Below are 18,174 nucleotides of genomic sequence, written 5' to 3' on the forward strand. Positions count from 1 at the left end.
ACCCCGCCCCAAAAAAGCCACCCAAGAATTACTCTATTTTTTTCTGATTCACATTTATCAAGAAAAAACAAGAATAAATTTCTCCTATTGAAAAATGAGGTAAAACTGAATTAACAGGAGGTGAAAAATGAGAAACATGTAGAACAGAGTAAGTCCATGTCAGTGGGGCCCTAGAGCAGAGACCTGAGAGCAGGGGAAGGGCCCTTCACTCACGTCACGTCCTAGGTGTTTCTGCGCACCTGGTACTAGACTGGGCACCGGCACAGAGAGAGGACGAGGGTGTGGCCCATCACCCGGGGAAGTAACACTGGACCGATGATGCACAAACAGATGCAAGGGTGTTTCTACTCTGCTGTATAACGAGACTACTTAGGGAGTATCATTGAGTATTACAGAGGTACCCTGTGAGAAATGTGGGTGGCATTGAGCAGATTTAAGGACAGAGTGGTTGTTCAAATTTACCCGAGTCAGGAAAAGCTCCACGGGGTGGGAGGCATCGCCCGAACACGGAACGACAGCTAGCGGTTCCCCACTATGTGGTCCGGTGAGGCAGGGCATAATCCAATAATCTATTTACATCTTTTCCGGAAGCAGACATTAAAGCCCTAGGGACTAAATTACAGGAGATTAAAAAAAATAAGAAGGATCAAAGGGTACATAACCAGAGACTACAGAGAAACGAGGTTGATTTATTGCTTACTACCGGCAATTTATGGCATTTTGTGAAGAGAATTAAAAGCGCTGTGAAAGCCATCGCTAATGTAATTACGGAAAAGAGCTTTCAGCTGTCAATCATGGCAACAATCACAGAAACGCCTTTACTAAATTCACTTAAAAATATTTATAAATAAAGTAGGGAATATAGGTTAGCCGGTAGAAAAGAAAAATATTTAGCAAGGATGTTGTATATGCTTGGAACAGATGTATCACGTAATTATGATGCATTATTACTAGTAATTACCTCTGAGAGCACGTATAAATATGAATGGAGATTTTTACCTTGTTGGAAATGGGAAGTAAACACCATGTAATACACAATTTACACAATTACTCTTCAAACCTTCACAATGCCATCACTGGATAGGTTTCTGATAGGATTTCCCTATTACATTTTCCCCTGTTTCTCTTCCCTTCTTGAAGATATGACAAAATGCACCCTTCCACAAGGAATTTCTAATATAGTAATGACAGAATCATGTTCAAAAACATTCCAATAACTAGACGATAAGCTAAAACTAAGAAGATGAGATTTCACAGTGATAACTCACACAATGACAAAATTCAAAGGCGAACAGATGATTTGATTTTAAAACTGTTTACGTCTAGGCTTGGAAACTGACTACCAATCCAACAGGGGCCCAAAGCATACGTTTCCGGGGAGCAAAGGGAGGGAGGAAGTAGTAGGTTCATTAATGGAAGAACCCTGATTTCCACGTCAAGTGTTCCCAACCCTTCCAACCCAGACTACATCTAGACTATGGCATTCATTTCAGGATAAAATGAGAGCCCGTCCGTTGATGAAGCAGGCTGGATAAAGCAACCTCTTAAAACCCTATCACAGGAGCAAGATCTTAAGAAATCTATAATTCTTAGTCCCCCCACCCCCCACCAAAATGATTTAGAGTTACGGCATTTTCATGATCTTTCAAAAAGTAACTTAATAGGTCAGGCTATCTATATTTACCCAGCATAAGGCGACACACTGAAGACAGACAGATATAACCAGGATTAGAGCAGAACTGAATTAATTAGCACGCCAAAAAAATGCAGATTAAATGCTATAAGTCTATCACTGGAAATAAATGAAAAAGTCATTAAATCACATTCCATCCATCCAAAATGTATACTGTATCAGTGTGGGTGAAGTGTAAATTTATTAAATCTCATTAAAAGTGTAAGCAAGATTGCTGTTTCCAGGCAATTTTAATCTATTAAAAGAGACTCAACCATGTTTAATGGCTTCACCATTTCCAATGGTTCGCCATTCGTGGAATATAATGACACAGGACAATTTTATAGCCGTGAGAGCAAGTCCTACAAGCTGCTTCTCACTGACACTTTGTTAACAGCTCAAGTGAGTAGCAGAAAATTAACCTGTTGGTTTCTTTCACGATGCTGAATGAGGTTGGGGGTCAGAAAATTGCATTTCTTTTTAAAAACATCTCCATTTCATGAGTCCCCTTCTTCAGACTGTCCTTATTACAATTATGCTCAAATAATGACATTTCAGTGCTTCATTAACTACTGAAAGCATGGACATTCTACTAATAAAAAGCAGTGAAGCCTCTACTTTCTCTGAAATTTGCACTACATTGAATCTTATGATGAGTCTAGTTTTGATTTTTCTTTTCGTCTTTTATTATCTACTTATGTAATACATCCTGAAGCCAGGGAAAGGTAGCACGTTCTAAGGCCAACTGCCATCTACCCTGTCTCACACGGTCCATGTGCCATGTGATGTGATTGCGGGACACCATGGGAAAAAGCCAGGGACAGGGCTTGGAAGTCACCTATTTTTAAATCTTGTTTATGGATTTCTCATCATTATTTCCATGTTCGCTGAACTCAATTTCCCATATCCTGAAATGCTCCAAGACCAGAACTTGGAGTATGATTTCTGTTCCTTCTGGACCTGACCAGAAAAATCCCTCAGATGTTTCCACACTTTCAGCCAACTGGAACATTCTAAGATGGCCTTTCCTCAAGTTCCCAGGGATGCAAGCCAGAAACGCGATCCTTAAGACAAACTGGGATCCAAACACGGCTTCAAAGATGATTAAGAGACTAGAGTAATTCTGGTGTAATACTGCCACATATTAAGAAAATGCTTGCTTGCTTGTTTTTTTTTTTTTTTTTTTTTTTTTTTTTTTTTTTGGTAGATTTATTTATTTATTTATTTATTTGAGCGGGAGAGAGAGAGCACCAGTGCAGGCAGGGGCAGAGGGAGAGAATCTTTAAGCAGACTCCCGGCTGAGCATGGAGCCCAGTGCAAGACTATCTCAGGATTCTGAGATCATGACCTGAGCCAAAGCCAAGAGTTGGATATTTAACCGACTGAGCCCCCCAGGTGCCCCAAGAATATGCTTTCAGTTAATCTCTCAGGGTTCTTCCTTGAGCAGTATTATAATGTCTTCCTTGTATTCCCAATTTCCTTCTCTAATTCCTCTATTAAGAACTTATTACCATGGGGCACCTGGATGGCTCAATGGGTTCAGCCTCTGACTTCAGCTCAGGTCATGATCCCAGGGTCCTGGGATTGAGTCCCACATTGGGCTCTCTGCTCAGTGGGGAGCCTGCTTCTCCCTCTCTCTCTGCCTGCCTCTCTGCCTACCTGCGATCTTTATCAAATAAATAAATAAAATCTTAAAAAAAAAGAACCTATTACTCAGTCTTTGATAATCTCACAAAATAATATTCACATAATCTATTTTCTTAACTGTGAAATGGGCATAGTGGTTTGACCTTAAAGGGCTGTTGGGACAATTAAATGAAACCATGTGTCCAGGTCAAGGCCGTGCTCATGGTAGCATCTGACGAACAGTAATTAAGGAGATAAGCCAGAACAAACACCCCCTTCCACATAAGGACTACCAAAATGGACTAGGTATTTGCCACCACAAATGTGGTCCTGCCCTTCTCTGGGACGGAGACTCGTTAGCGGCAGACAGCTCCTTCATCATACGTCCTTCCCATTGAGCACAAGCTGGTGACTTGTACAAAACACCTTCTCAAGAATAGTACAGTTACTGAACTGAAGAAGCTCATTTCTTTTTCCAGTTAGAATCTGGTCATCAGGAGCTCATCAGTTCAACTCCAAAAAAAAAGTATTCGTCCTATAACAGTTCTGAACAATTAGCCTTTGCTTAGCCTGCTTTCCTCGTGGAAATGATTCTGGGATCAGCACAACATGAGGTTAATCATTTCAACCATGGGCCCCTCTGTTTCTTCCACAATAAAACAGTGGTAACAAATACCTACCCTCTTTCAGACATGACAGAGAAGGAAGAATCTGTGCTGAGCTTTATGCAGGAAATGGTTTTACATGTGCCCTCCCGATAAAGGATGAAGCCTCCGTGAGTTTATTCATTCCATCAGTGATGGGGGGTACTGAAGAAATACAGGTGGGTAAGATAGAGTCTGTGTTCTTACACTCACAAGTTAATGAGGGAAACACACCGGAACAAACAATAACAATAAAAAATATATGCAATATGGGTAACGAGCGATAAGAGAGTCCTTAGGGCTGGAACTGTGTCATATCCAGATGTGTATTCCCACAGGCTGGAAATGAAGTAAGTGTTGACTGAGAGTTCTTGTTCTGCATAGTGAGCAAATAGGTATAGGCCGTGATGGTAAGGGAAGGAGAGAGATAAACAGGACAAGGGACAGGAGGTCAAAATTTGGAATATCCACTGTGGAAACATGACAGATGATGAAAAAGTATGTAGTAGTGAGACTGAATTACTTATGTTTTAAGGAATGACTGAAATTGGACTAATAATCTATAAATGGGGACCTATTAACAGAAAATTCCTTTATTAGGATTTTACTTGTGATCCTTTTTTGGCCTTTTCATTTTATGCCGGGCAGATTGTGATGACAAGAAAATTACAGAAATATTGTTTAAGTAGTCTAATTATTTTCCATTAACAGTGAAAGTTTAAATAAGACCATTGATTAAAGAGTGAATTAATTTTATCTAATAATACTTCCTAATTCAACAGCACTTTACAAAATGCCATGACATGTATCCTCACACTTTGGCCTTAACAAAACAGAAGGAATTACAAAATTGTTCACTCCCTCCCTTAGCAGACATTTCCTGAGTGCCTACTGTATGCCAGACAAGGGCTCACTGTCGGGGGTGACGTGATGGACAGACACTGGCAGGTCTGACTCTAACGTGAAGGGAAGACAAAGCGTGATGCCCGGTTATACACACGTGACTGGCTCGGATGAACTCACATGCCAGCACTTCTCAGGAAAGCCCAAACTCATATTGCCCTAAACACGCTATTGTTAAAAAACATGAATCATGGGCAGAAAAATCCGGTCTTATGGGAACTTTAAAAAAAAAAAACATGCAACAAAAAGATGCATTGGAAATGACTTTAAAATTTTGATTTTAACAAATAATCAAATATGAAATGGGAGTAGTAACAACGTATCAAAATTCTACTGAATAAAACAGAGTGGAGGATGGTAGACCTAAGATGTTAAGGATATCCTATAAAGCCATCAAGATACTATTAGAATTTCCTACGTGATTTTATTACAGATAAGAAACTTGAATCGGCACACAGTTTGCTCATACCACAAAATAACAATAATAATGAAGATGATGATGACAATATGGTTACTTTGTTATCATTCATAGTCATGCTCACAGGACAATCAGAAGAATCACTTAAATGCGATATTTAAAAACTTAGCATCTCTCAAAAAAATATGATAAGCTCACGTTGACATTAAGTTAGTCAGTAACTTCTTTGTGTCTTTTGTATTAATTATAATCTTCACAAATATTTATTTCCCAAGTTGATGTATGGGAATACAAACTGTATAAGTGCCTGAAACAGTCCCTTTTGCAGTAAATGCTCAAAAAATACCTGCTGTTTTGATAAGCCTTCAGCAGACTACAACGATGATGTCCGTTCGGAGCCATACACTGTAGGAGAAGCACTGAGCCTGACTGTTCGGGTTCGAATACTGGCTTTGCCCGGAACTAGCTCTGGAGCCGTGGCAAGGATCTCAGCATCCCTGTACTTCACTTTACCTGTCTATGAAGTGGCCCTTCGCAACAGCCCCTACGGCACAGAGTTGTTAGGGGAACTAAACGGGATCATACACAGAAAATGTTGAGAAGAGGGCACAATCGCGACATGTGATATGTCACATCAGCCTCAAAAGGGTAGCAAAAAACTATGATGTATCCCTCAGGCTATTACAAACTGTTTTCCCAAAGTACATTAAAATCCTGAGAAAGTTTTCAAAAGGCTTAGTCCCAAAGATCAAGTTTTGTTTGTCTTTTAAAATAGTAAGATTTTGGATGAGAAACTGGAAGTCACTAATTCTAAATTCATATTAGTTTTAAACTTCAGTTAACTTCATTAATCCTTCACAGTAACCAGGGCACCTGGGGGCTAAGTTGTTAAGCATCTGCCATCATTTCCGGTCATGATCTCAGGGTCCTGGGATGGAGCCCTGCATCGGGTTCCCTGCTCAGTCGGGAGTCTGCTTCTTTCTCTCCCTGCGCCCCTCCCCCTGCTCGTGCGCTCTCTCGCTCTTTCAATAAATAATTCCTGCACCATTAGTAATAGAATTTTAGAGAACATTCTTATTTCTCCTACTGTGAGCCAACTCTATTTCAAGAGGTTTGAGACCTACTGTAAATTATCCTTACTTCTGGAAGGGTAAATGGTATTAGGAGTTGTAGGCCTCACTTTAAGTTAAATAAAAATAGATTTTTTAATGTTTTGATTAATTCTAGTGGGAAAAATAAATAGAAGAGACAATTTTCTACCCTAATTTTTGACAAGGCAAATGAAATGATTTTTGACATTTCACACTAAACATAAAGAAAAATACCTTCTACACTACAACACATGTTGTAAATCAATGTCTAGTCTAATGACTGACTCTTTGGCATCTGTGTTATGAACACTGTAAGGCTTCTCAATCATAAAGTGAGCTTTTGAAAAATTGACTCAAATTTACAATATGTAAAAGTGGTGTCATAGTCAACCCAGCTATGCCAAACCAAGAAAACCAACCCAAACACTGAATACAAATAACAGAAAAGGAGACAGATCAAATTGGCGAGTGGAATATCTCAAAATAAATTTTAAAATTTTAAAATAAAGCATAAATTTTGTTGATGGCAATTACTGTTAAGATAAGGAGTGAAGGGGATATAATCCAAAGTTGACCCACAAAATCCTCATACCTTTGATACTATAATAGCTAAAAGTAAATGTAATTAAGGTATTCTAACTCAAAAACTATTAGGATAAAAACAGGAAAATAATAAAGTACTTAAGCCAATTTTTGTACATGTAACAGAAGCATTTCAAAATTTCTGAGAAATTCTTTGCTCCAGGAAACATGACACCAGATCTTCGTCCAAATTATAAAGAACATTTCATACCAGACCCACTTAATAATTTCTTCCCCTTGGAATTATTAAATTAGTGGTTAAGGGAAACAAAGCAGATGTACATATACTCTATATTTAGATGTTAAGAAGACTCTCAAAACACATTTTTTAAATTAAATTACTTTAAATTGTTATAGGATAGTGGTGAGAAGCAGCCATAGAAATTGAATATCGGTGGCACTTGTGAGATCACACTGCAGGACAGCAGTTCTCTTCAAAGAAATGTCTGGGGAAAGCTCAAGAGACCAAACGAGATGTAAAGTCTCCAGGATAATGTTCTTTAAGAAAATCAAACACATTCTTATAGTGCCCAATGATCCTTTTCAGGAATAGAACATTGGGATCCTTTTTCTCAGACAGACAAAATTATTCATTCTCTTCTGTAATTCAGTAATATGGGTTCGAGTTTAAAAAGCCAGAGCCATGGGAATAAAGTTTCAGTAATGCAAGAGGACTAAGTTCTCAAGGGCTGCTGTACATTGCCCTGTGGTTAAGAATATTGTATCATTCACTATGCTGTGAATTGTGTAAGACTGATGACTCACAGACCTGTACCCCTGAAGCAAATAATACATTATGTTAACTTAAAAAATTGTATCATACACTTAAAAATCCTTTAAAGAGTACATCTTATGTTAAATGTTCTTACCACAATAAAAGTTTTAAAAAGTATCTACTTATGAGTGGAAAAACTGACAGACATGTAAAATCTAAGAAATACATAGTCACATATATCAAAAGGATTAGAGAGAAACCAAAAGCAGAACCCATAAATAATTTATTAGATATTATTTCTATCTGTAAATGGGGGGTTACAAATAAGGGCTCTAACTGCACAAAACTTTATTTCCTTTTCAGTTTATATAAAATGTAAATATTGTGTATAAAATAATATATAAACTATTTCACAGAATAATAAACTCATAGTATGGAAAAAAACTACAGAGCAGACTTGAGAGGTAATTAAATCACTAAAAACAGTTGCCATAACTAGTCTCAGAAAGATCATAAGATAAGAATAATGTATAACCTACCTAGGAAATGTACCTGAGTAGCAAACAATCCTTTCAATGTAAAAAGCTTATAAAATTTTCTAACACTTGTTTACTCAAATTCTAGTATTAGAGGTACATGTGTTGCATTTCTAGTAATCTCTAAATTAGAAAAATAGGAAAATGTGAGGTACCACAGATCCTAGTGTAATTCTCTGTGTATGTAGATGGAGATAGATTCTAGGACATAATTAATTAGTGGTAGTATTTCTGAAGCTGGCATTCAGTGATCAACAGAGCACTATTCCATTCACTCACTCACTTATTTTGAGACACAAAACTTGAAATCTCAATCATTTTAAGGAGTTGTAGGTGTTGCCATAAGCATTCTCGATATTCACCATCATTAACACCACAGATGAGTCTGTCCTAACAAGGTACAGCTCTTGATCTCTCCCTCAAGGGAGAGAGTTGAGGGATTAATTTTCTTTTATCTGCTTGTCTCTGGAGCTAAGATCACATTTTGACTCCTCTGAACCTCCATGAAAAATACACACACCATCATAAAGGAAAAGTAAAAACAAACCAAGACAACCATGTGATTTAAACACAAATACTGTGATTCATTCCAGAAAAACACAATGTGGTGAACTCCAACTCCCTCTCTCACAAAACAAGGAAACACTGTGAAACACAGCAAAGGGTTCCCCATCTTATTTTTCAAAAGTACCACAGAAACAGACCAACCTAATAAAAGTCAGTCTTTAACCACCAACAAACTAGAAACTGAAAATTGTTATTTTCTAACAAATAGGACTCAATAAACTTATGAAAGTCTCCTAATGACTTATTTCAAGATTGCCTAAGGCTCAACTTCACAGATACTAAAAAGCATAAATAAATAACTTTCTTACAAAGTACACCTGTAAGTTGAAAAAGGCAGCTTTTACTACGTTTTCCTATCCCTAACAGGTTATGGAAATCAGATTTTCATTGCATTCTGAGGAGTGGAAACTGACTGCCAAACAAAGGGGCATGTCAAAGTACGTTAGTGAGTTGAATTTTCCAGGGCACCACGTACTACATTCTAAGAGAACAAGGACTGATTAGTAGAATTACAGCTTTTGCAAAACTGTCTATCTCACAAAGTCATGAGTTCTCCAGGTGAAATCATATCCTCAGTGAAAAGAAAATGGTATCCAAGTTGATCCTCGTAACAGCATAGAACGCCTGTAAGTGAAGTCAGTCAGACTGAGAAAGACAACTATGGTATGGTCTCTCTCATATGTGGGATCTCAAGAAGCAAAAACAAACGCATCAACAAACATAAAGCGAGAACAGACACGTAAACCCTGAGAACAGACTATAGGATGCCAGAGGGGAGGAAATTGAAAGGATTGTTTGCTACTCAGGTACATGTTTTTACTTTTCCTTTATGATGGAGAAGGCAGAGCGAGTTGGGGGGAGGGGGGATGCAGTGTCCAGAGTAATGGTAGCTGCCCTTTTGGTGAGCTAGGGTCATGTTCAAGCTTGTTGTATCATCACACTGTACACCCGAAACTAATGTAATATTGTGTGTTGACTATACTCAGACAAAAAAAAAAAAATTGAAAACATAAAACTGAGCACAGTGCTCCCTGTCGAGTGGTAAGCACAGTAAACGTCAGCTGATGTGACTGATAGACAAAAAGAAAAAGAAAAAGACAGGTACTACTCTCACTTCCTAAAACAGCATTATAAAAATAATATGGTATTATTTACCTATGAAGATCCTGGGGTGCCTTCTCTGAATCTGCAATAAAATATCTCTAAGAGGTTGTCATTTAAGATATTTTGGAACTCCCAAGCTCTGCAGAGCTGACTATCTCACAAGGCAACTCACTTTGCTTTAAATATATCTAATTGTTGGAAAGGTTCCCCTTAATTCTAAACCAAATCTACTCCCTTATCACCTACAATTCAATCCTGGTTTTGCCTTCTGAAATAAAGCAGAATAAATAGTATCCGTCTTCTATGTGACAGCTCTTCAAATATTTGAAGGCAGTTTCCACAACCTTATGAATATTTTCACACAAGGCATTTAATATCTTTTAGTATCCCAGTATGGTTTGAATGATTTGCATAAATACACACACACACACACACACACACTTTAAATATTAAACCACATTAAGAATGAATAACAGTCAAATTTAAGAACGAGAGTAGGGCTTAATCAAAACCACAACTTCTCTTAATTCAATTAGCCAATGTATGCTACATCAAAACCAAGATTTAATGATACAGAAAACCGCCAAGGAAACATTAAGTAAGTTTATTGGTAAAATGGAAACAAGTGGTAAAGTTACTTGTAAACATCAAAAGAATGTGATAGTTGCTGCAAAGAAAATGAGAGCGGACAAGAAAGGCCCACCAGCCAGGGCCGTGAGGCTGGCAAGATACACAAGTTTTTTTAAAAGTTACATTGCTCAAGGTCATTCCGCTAGGGAATGACAGAGACAGTGTTTGAGCTTGGGAAGTTCTGTCCTGGAGCCTCCAATCTTAACCACACACAATACTGCCTCTCCACACCCATTCTGCGCTTGCTCAAGGAAGAGGCCCAACCAAGACATGTGTAAAGCTAACTCTTCCAATCAGAATCAGAATAATTATACATGGTCATAAAATCCACTTGAAAAAAAGAAAGACAACATAGCTTAAAGAACAACTTACAAGTTGCTACCGCAATCAAGAACTAGGCTGCGATGGGTGTTGTGGAACTCAGTAACGAGAAATCCCAGAATCCTTGAGGAGTAGAGACAAATGTGTCTGAAGGAGGAAAGACAATCCAGTTTATTGTGTTGCCAGGCCTCCACGGTCTTCAGGAAGACAGCCGTTATCTGCACCACCCGAGCTGTCTTCCTACCACACAAGCGACAGCAAGATCAGCAGGCTCTGGAGTCCTCCTTTGAGGAGTACGGGGTCAAGTTTACTGCGACAACTGTTGTGTGTTCTCTTAGGGGACGTATCCTGTGGTGTGGCTGTAACAACTCTGACATGCAGTAATGTTTGTCTAATGATCTTGGAGTCCTCCACCGGCCCCTAACTCAGCTGCTGCTCAGAGAAAAAAGGGAAATCCAAAGGCGCTGTTGGCCTTAGGGTTCAAGTGCAGCAGCCCTGTTCCCATATGGGCACAGGAAAAAATTTTAAAAGAAATGAAAAAGTCTATATACCAATAGCTCTCATGAACAAAGATGCAAAAATCCTTAACAAAATATTAGCAACCCCAATTCAGCAACATATAAAAAGGTTTATAACATGTAAACATGACCAAGGGGAATTTATCCCAAGGTTTTATTTTTAGTTCAACATCTGGAAATTGTTAATATCATATGTCCTATTAAAAGAATTAAGGGCAAAGCCATAAGACCATTTTAATAGATAGAGAAAATAGACTAGACACAATCTAAAACCCACTCATGATCAAAAGTCTCAACAAATTAGAAACAGAAAGAAATTTGCTCAACCTGATTAAGAACATATATAACTGGGTGCCTGGGTGGCTCAGTGGGTTAAGCCTCTGCCTTCGGCTCGGGTCATGATCTCAGGGTCCTGGGATTGAGCCCCACATCGGGCTCTCTGCTCAGCGGGGAGCCTGCTTCCCCCTCACTCTGCCTGCCTCTCTGCCTACTTGTGCTCTCTGTCAAATAAATAAATAAAATCCTTAAAAAAACAAAAAAAACAAAAACAAAAAAGACCCACTGTGTTATCACCATACAGTTAGCTATTTTTTTTTAAATGGAGACAAACAGAAAGGCTAGAAAAAAAAGTCTGGTCACAATTGATTCTTGAAAAGGTTGCAAAGCCAATTCAATGGTGAAAACATTTTTCTCAAAAACTGCTGGGACAACTGGAAGTCCATGTGCAAAAAAATTAAAAAATAAAAACAAAATCTTGGACCCTCGTGGTATACACAAAGCATGCCTCAAAATGAATCACAAATCTAATTATAAGAGTTAAAATTATAAACTATCTAGAAGAAAACAAAGGGGAAAATCTCTATGGCCTTGAGTTAGACTAAGACTTGTTAGCTATCAGATCAAAAACAAATAATAGTACCATCATAACACCTTTGTGCTTCAAAAGACAGTTACTTTTGAAGTCAATATCTAGTTACTTTTGAAGTCAATGTAATATCCAGCATGTATAGATTAAAAAAAATACAATTCAATAGGAAGACAAACAATACAGAGATAAGCAAAACATTTGATTAGACATTTAATCAAAGAAATTATACCAATGGCTAATATGCACAGGAAAAGATGCTTCACATCATTAGTCAGGGGGCAAAGGTAAATTAAAACCCAAGATTCTACTTCATATTTACCAGGACGGTCATGGTCCAGAAGAGTACTAATACCCTGTATTGGTGAGAACGTGAAGAAACTTGAACCTGCCTATGTTGGTCAGATGCGAAACGGCAAAACCTCTTTGTCCGACAGTGAGGCAATTCCTTTAAAAAGTTAAACTTAGCATGACACAGCAATCCCTCTGTTAGGAACAGGTCTAGGAGAAATGGAAATGTATCCAACAGAAACACTCCCATGCACATGTTCACTGCAATATTATTCCTACCAACCCAAATCGGAAAACAATCCAGTGTCCGTCCACTGGTGAGTGGGTTAAAAAACAAAAGACAACTGCAGTACATTTGTGCACCAGAACACTGCACTAAAAAGGAACAGTTATTCATGCGTACGACATGAATAAACCTCAAAAACATTCTTATGCCAGATAAGAAAAGATGACATATTTGTGTGATTATATTTTTAAGAAACGTATACAGATGCAAATAGACCAGTGGTCGCTTAGGGTCAGGAGTGCAAGCGAGGACTGAGCACAGATGTGCACAGGAAACTCTAGAGGGTGATAAAATGTTCTAAGATTGTACTGTGAGAGTTGCACAATTACATACCTTTACTAAAAATCACTGCACCATAGACTTATGAAAAACATGCATGTGAATCAAGAGAGCACATTAAAAATGAGAAGGCAGGCAATGAATTCAAAACAGCTTTTCAGCTTTTAATTTCCTGAGACTGAAAGATATCAGCTAAAATGAAATGATTCTAAGTTAAAAACCAAAGGAGCAATTAAAGATTCTGAACAATTTGTGCCTAAAGGGGCCAGGCCTCCCCACCCAGAAGATACCATACTAGAACTCAGCAATGTCTGATCTATGGTACAAGGCAGCTCCTTTGTAAGTTCAAGGGTGTAATCTTTCCTGATAACAAAAATAAAAACACATAAAAAGGGCACTTGAAGCATGACGATCACTGGAGGGAATATATAATTCACCAGGTAACATTGACCTTGTCCTCTGACTACACAGAATTCAGTAACTATATGGTAACCAAGCACTGTACAGGGATTTTAACATTATAGGTATTTTAAACTGAAAGAACCAGGATGAACTTCAGCAACACCTGCCTCAGAATCTGTATTTGTCCAACCTACTTGAAAAGGCAGCTTATGGTCAGGGAGCAATTCCAGAGAAAAATAAATAAGCAAACAAACAAAAAGTAAAGACCTGAATTGTAATTACAAAAGCAAAGCAACCTCCAAATAATTCTGCATGAAGTGATGTCTATGTTTTCTAATACTAATTTATAGAGAAAGTCCCAATGGCATTTTGTCCATCATGAAAATTATTGTTCAAGATTTGAAATTCTGTAGCAGAATGTTTTGACATGAAAAGAGGAGAAATGCTCACCTTTTCCCAAATTAAGTTTACATTGAAGTCAAATATGTATTCTTTTTTATTTATTTGACAGACACAGATCACAAGTAGGCAGAGAGGCAGGCAGAGAAAGAGAAAGAGAGAGAAGGAAGTAGGCTCCCCGCTGAGCAGAGAGCCCGATGCAGGGCTTGATCCCAGGATCCTGAGATCATGACCTGAGCCGAAGGCAGAGCCTTAACCCACTGAGCCACCCAGGTGCCCCTCAAATATGTACTCTTCACAGCCAGGTGAACGCTGTCTTCCAATGGTGTCATTATGGTATGGTAAGATTCACAAAAATATTTTCAATGTTTCAATCACCGTGTCAGAAGATGGGCCGTGTCCAGGAAAGAGAAAGGACTAGTTCGGAACCTGAGCTGACCACAGAAAATCAGAGGTTAATTCCTCCTTTATTCTTTGAAACTATTTCCAAGCATTTGTTCTGCAGCTTCTAATTAGTAAGACAAATATGACACTATTTCTAGGGATTGACAAAGAAATGTGTTGTGGTTAATGCCTTTCCCCAGTTCCCATCCTGAGAACAAAGGTAAGAGGAGTAACAAGGCCATGGCACCACTGTAGGGCTGATGCGCTTCAGAAGCTGGCTCCCTCCACAACGTTATTAAAGTTCTCTGAAGCGTTGCTACTAAGAAAAATATGTCAAAAGAACTCATGTTGTTTATTGTTTCTCGAACCTGCTGCTATTTCAGTTTGCACCTAGGCGAACCAGCCCATTTTACTTTGGAACCCACTGGCACCACCACAGGTAATAAAAACTTGATTCCAAACTTCAGTGGATCTGAAAAGGAGACCAGTGATTGTGAAACAACTAACAGTCTATAAAGAAGCAGATCCCCAAGTTGTATTTTAGGGAGATGCTACGAGGTAGGCTTGCTATTTCTCTAAAATCATTAAAGCTACTGATGTCGTGGTTTCTCCTCTAAGGCAGTAAGTGCGGAGAACAGATAGGACCAAGGCTGCAAGGGTGCAGAACGACAATAATGGCAGAAGTGATGATCAACAAATATTCAGTGATCCACGCTGGGGCTGAAGAGAGAAAACTGTGACATGGACTGTCATTTAAACCTCCGAAATAAGTGTTTGAGGGAGGCAGCCTAAGCTGTCAGAGAATTACTTTAACCTAGTCCTGATAATAGGATGAGGTCTTCATGGTTGAGAAGTCAGAATCCCCTCTGCTTCTCTTTGAAATGTACCTGAATTCATTCAATCCAAGGGATGATGGATGTTTCATGACCCAGTGACTTCCTATAAATGTACACATGTTCAAGATGACTTGTAAAGGGGTAAAAATAGTAATTACTCATCTAGGTTCCTTAATTTCCATATGTATTCATCTGAGGCTCAGATTATATGGACTTGCCAAAACCACGGGTGTAGAGACGCCCCTCCCCCAGGCTGCTGCCTCTCCCCTCACACACCATCACCTTACAAAGCAGAGGAGGAGGCTGGGTGCCACTCCTCCAGTGTCTAACAGCCCTATTTACAAACACAGCCTCCTCCACACAACCAGGCTTTGGAATCTATGTCAATGTTTGATTTATAGAACTAGACGGGAACCCTCAAACTGCACTTCAGACTCCAACAAATTTCTTCTTAAACGCACCATGATGCCTCAAAAGATTTAGGTAACAAACTTCCAAATTTTCAGAACAATGGTGAGATCTGAATGACCTAATGAGGCACAGCACAAATTAAAATAGATTGACAGGGCGCCTGGGTGGCTCACTTTGGTTAAGCAACTGCTTTCAGCCCAGGCCATGATCCTGGAGTCCCAGGATCGAGTCTCGCATCCGGCTGGGCTCCCGGCTCAGCGGAGAGTCCGCTTCTCCCTCTGGCCCTCTCCCCTCTCATGCTCTCTCTCTCTAAAAAAAAAAAAAAATCTTAAAGTAGATGGACAATACAACATTAATTCCCAATGCTGAATCTGTACTTTTTAAAATAATGAACAAATTCATTCATCTGTAATGCTTCACATCTGATAAGGGAAGATGATGAAAAGAAGTTGAGCTTTAAGGAAAGATAAAAACACAGCCACGCCATGTGGGAGGACAAGAAGAGAGAGAGAAGATGATGGAAGGCCGGGGTGATGGCTTAGAAGACATACAGGGAGCCAAATGATGGGATCCAAAGCTCGGCCAGTCCATCTGGAAGAGTCCCTCCTGCTCTCGGAACTCCGATGAGTCGCAGCCTGCACTGATGACTGCGTCAGATGTCTCTCAGTGACATTCTCCCTTCTGGCAACCAACCGTTCTGACTTTGTAACTCATCAGTGCACAATCGAGATGTGAATCCTCTGGAACCAGGATGCTGGCTTTCTGTTTCATTCCTGGATCACGAAACTGCTCACAAGCATGTTGTACCTCTCTAGTCTACAGTTAACCAACGACTGACGGCACAGACTGGCGAAGATCGTGGTTTAGCAAACACTTTACAGTTCATTCTGCAAATGAATTACTGCCACTCAACTACATGAGTAGCTTCTAGGTTTTCATTTTCTGGGGTGTGGTTGTTGTGGGCTTTTTTTGTTTGTTTGTTTGTTTTTTGTTTTTTTTGTTTTTTTTGACTGCAGGAGTGGTGGTTCATTGGTATTAAGGGCATAGCCAAAATAGTTAAATTATCTTGAAAGCCTTCATTTTAGACCAAGGAATATCCTAAATCATTTTTTTTTTAAGATTTTATTTATTTATTTGAGAGAGAGACAGTGAGAGAGAGCATGAGCGAGGAGAAGGTCAGAGAGAGAAGCAGACTCCCCGTGGAGCTGGGAGCCCGATGCGGGACTCAGTCCCAGGACTCCAGGATCATGACCTGAGCCGAAGGCAGTCGTCCAACCAACTGAGCCACCCAGGTGTCCCTCCTAAATCATTTTAAAAATTGCCCTTTCTTATCAAGGCCCAGTCAACAGTTAGAAGCTTCAGACAACATGGAGTTACTTATTAACAAGAACTCTTATGGGTAAAGTAATGAATATCAAGGTCAAATTTATCAACAGATCCGTAACTTTTAACCTTGATTCTCTTTCCTCTTTCCATGTGTTCAGAAAATGCAAATCTGGGATTTGGAAACAATAATTCAAAAATGTTTCCCATCTGGCTAAGACTCCGTGCCCTAACTTTATGGACCACAGCTTCAGTCTGGGCCAACAACGGCTTCCCAAATGTCCCACGTGGCGAAGCCAGGTGAATGGACAAAAACGGAAACATAGGGATGAGAGGACTGCCGCCTTCATTCTAACTAAAACCCCAGCCTACTGCTTTCTTTCTCAACTGCCACAGCCATGTTTAAGTTATAACTGCACCTTCTCAATGAGAACTGTGCCTTATTATTGGAACTGGCAGGGGCCTTGACATTTGAGTCATCATTTCACGATGCCGATCCCTTACCCTGGTATACAAATTAAACAGAAATACAAGCCAGATGAAATATAGAGGGAAAAATCTGAAACCATCCCTTTAAACTGAATTAATTTTTCTCAACTCTACAAAATCTACAGAGCAATTAACATGGGTAATAATACCATCCACCTCGGGCACATTTTCAAAAATATTAACTTTGACTTCGAAGGCCAAAACTGCTCAAACCCTTCTAACCAAACACTTCACTTCTGTAAAACAGAACAGACAGCTTTAATATTCTCTAAATTATAAAGATAGAATAGTTCCCCTTCTAAATCAACTGCAACTATGGGCAAAAACACACACTTAACAGCTTTCCTCTTTTCTAAACAGCTTCAAAATTGGGTAGCAATCGCTGAACATGTAAATGTATAGAAAAATACGCACATGTGATTTAAAACTTGTGTCATCACATAGAAAAAAATAACAATTCATTCAGACTAAAATATCCAAATGTGCCTAGCTGGAATTTCAGGTTTAACCGCAGGTGTTCTGAAATCACTGAACATAAATGATGAAAAATGAGAAATCACAGGACCCGGTCACCCTGAAGAAATGGGCATTGTTCCCTAGCTTGCAAGCATTTTGTTGAAAATTTTTCCACTAATTTCAAAATGATAAAAATCAGTTGTAACATGAATGCTATATAAAATCCTCAGAAATGTCTTGGGTCTGCTTCCAGGAGGCTTTTCCCTTGTTTACTTCTGACGGCAGGTGTTCCGGAAAATGGGATTTTTCATTCATTCATTTTAATATTCATTTTAATCATCTCTACAACTCTCCCTTTTAGCCCAAACCAGCCTGTTCATTTCCAAAAGCCAACGGTTTCCCCCAGAATGCTTGGGAAGAAGCTGA

The 18,174-nt window shown here is 39.0% G+C and overlaps 1 protein-coding gene across 2 annotated transcripts in view; it reads right to left on the bottom strand.

The window, feature by feature from the left end:
* GUCY1A2 (guanylate cyclase 1 soluble subunit alpha 2) overlaps positions 1 to 18,174 on the bottom strand; it is a 344,066-nt gene that overhangs the window by 253,345 nt on the left and 72,547 nt on the right. The gene's annotated exons all lie outside the window — the stretch shown is intronic.

Source organism: Mustela erminea, chromosome 9 (assembly GCF_009829155.1).
Source record: "Mustela erminea isolate mMusErm1 chromosome 9, mMusErm1.Pri, whole genome shotgun sequence".
Lineage (NCBI taxonomy): Eukaryota > Metazoa > Chordata > Mammalia > Carnivora > Mustelidae > Mustela > Mustela erminea.